This window comes from Pyxicephalus adspersus, chromosome 6, assembly GCF_032062135.1.
Source record: "Pyxicephalus adspersus chromosome 6, UCB_Pads_2.0, whole genome shotgun sequence".
Taxonomy (NCBI): domain Eukaryota; kingdom Metazoa; phylum Chordata; class Amphibia; order Anura; family Pyxicephalidae; genus Pyxicephalus; species Pyxicephalus adspersus.
The window spans coordinates 605226-606063 of NC_092863.1; the positions used below are offsets into that span (position 1 = coordinate 605226).

General features: G+C 40.1%; 1 protein-coding gene across 5 annotated transcripts in view; it reads left to right on the top strand.

Moving 5' to 3' along the window:
• Nucleotides 1-838, top strand: part of RGS9 (regulator of G protein signaling 9) — a 46342-nt gene that overhangs the window by 34016 nt on the left and 11488 nt on the right. The gene's annotated exons all lie outside the window — the stretch shown is intronic.

Sequence of the window (838 nt, forward strand, 5' to 3'; positions counted from 1 at the left end):
TCTCTCCTGTCCTCTAATACTCCATACGGTGTTGTCTCTTTATCCTTCCTATGTCTCCCATGTCCTCTCTAATATTCAGTATATGTTGTCATGTTTCTCCTGTCCTCTAATACTCCATAAATGGTATCACTTGTCTCTTCCAATTTCCTAATCTTCTCTTCTCCCCTCTAATACTTAATACATGGTATCACTTATCTTTGTATCCCTCCTATGTCTCTCCTCTCTCCACACATGGTGTCACTTGTCTTTTCTTCCTCCTGTTCCCTATAATACTTCATATATGAAATAATTTGCTTCTTTCACCATATTATGTTTTTCTTGTCCTCTGTACATTCCACATACAGGCTCTGATCTAATAAAGCTCTTCAAGACTGGGGAGGATACGCTTTCATCAGTGAAACTGGGTGATCGGGTCCAGAATTGAAAACATTTTATTTACTATTATTATTATTATTATTAATAAACAGGATTTATATAGCACCAACATATTAGGCAGAGCTGTACATTAAATAGGGATTGCAAATGAGAGATACAGATAGTGATACAGGAGGAGGAGAGGATCCTGCCCTGAAGAGCTTACAATCTAGGAGGTGGGGGAAGTATCACACAATAGGAGGGGAGATATGTAGTGGTAGGCAAGTTTGAAAAAATGGGTTTTGAGTTCTCTTTTAAATGAGCAGAAAGTAGGAGCAAGCCAAATAGGACGAGGAGACCATTCCAGAGAGTTGGAGCAGCTCTAGAGAAGTCTTGTATCTGTGTGTGTGATGAGGTTATGAGTGAGGAAGTCATTAGTAGGTCATTGGAGGAGCGGAGAGAGCGGCAGGGGGAGTATTTTCCT